A 1,460-nucleotide genomic window follows, 5' to 3' on the forward strand; every position below is an offset into this window, starting at 1 on the left:
CTTGTTGAATGTTTTCTGTTTGGGGGATAGAAATAAGCAAACAGAATATTATTCATAGAAGATTATTTTCTATACCATATACAGATACTCATTTTTACCTAATAGTCTCCAGAATTGCATAGATTCTATTAGCTCATATGAGACTTAAACATGTATCAACAAAGATGTGCACACATTCTGATGCCATTTCCAAACTCTACACATATGTACACGTGACTTAAGCATGTCCCAGAATGGAAGAGCTCTTCCAGATTTGGCTCAAGCAGCTGTCTTGAAAACTGTGAAGTTTAAGAGCATGTGGAATTTATTTAATTCACGATCAACAAAAAAAAAACTCTAACTGTGACATAACCTCCTGGTAAGTACCCAGTTAGGGATTGAGAAGGCCTTTTTAGAACAGTATCAGGACGGCCAGGGTTGAGATCATGGTAAAAGATCTCTAAGGTACAAAGTGAATTGATGATGGGAAATAGTCACCAACCAATACACTTTTTCTTCAATTACCATATAATTTATGCAAATTGAGATCCTGCTACTTAAAACAGTGTGGAAATTGTGTGTGGAAATCTCTTCTAAGCTTCCACGTTCTTTCTTTACTAAACCTGTATTTGTTTCTTAAACAAAATTTCTTAATGTAATACATTTCATCAGACAACGTTTATTGTACGACATTTCCCAATACAAATTTTGTTTTCATGGTTTTCTTTATTACTATGCTCAATGCCATTTTGATGTCGTTAAAGAGCAAAACTAGAATTTCTTGGTGATAGAAAGCAAACATTATGTCACCTCACATCTGAACTAAAGTAACATTTGATTGTCTACACATTTGATATCTATACCATTAAGGAGAAATGGATGCAACAATTTGATCTATTTTACCTCATCTCATTTAATAGCACCTTTGTGACTAACTGGATTTTTACCATAGACCTTATTATAGACAAATTGGTTGGTGGAATCACTGTATAAAGCAGTGAATGAGATAAAGCATAGGTCAGTATATCCTAACTGCCTGTCTGTAGGGTAGCCCTGCCCCTCTCCAATTCTTTCCTTAAACTTTTCTTTTAATGGCTAACGCTGGGCAATTCTTTTACTCTTCCTCTTCCTCAGTGCTGGGATCAGAAGCCAGGAGTTTAGATTGTTTAGATCCACAGTACGATTTGGGCTGGGAAATATGAGTATTTCATTTAGAAAGTACCTAATTGCAGATAAGCATTCCCAACTACAAATGCCCATATCTGATCATTTACAGCTTTTCAAACCACCGACTAGAGATCTACAGACCAAACAAAGCCCTGCCCCACTGGCAGTAATTCATCTGCCTTTCTAAGTCATCAAGTGAAATTCTCCAAGTTCAAAGCCACAAGTACTTTCTAATAGGTCTCACTGCCTTGTTTGTTAGGTAATGACATTTGTTACAAGAATAGTCTCAAAATATGTTGAAATCTCAATATGTT

Source organism: Macaca thibetana, chromosome 6 (genome assembly GCF_024542745.1).
Source record: "Macaca thibetana thibetana isolate TM-01 chromosome 6, ASM2454274v1, whole genome shotgun sequence".
In the NCBI taxonomy this organism is placed as follows: domain Eukaryota; kingdom Metazoa; phylum Chordata; class Mammalia; order Primates; family Cercopithecidae; genus Macaca; species Macaca thibetana.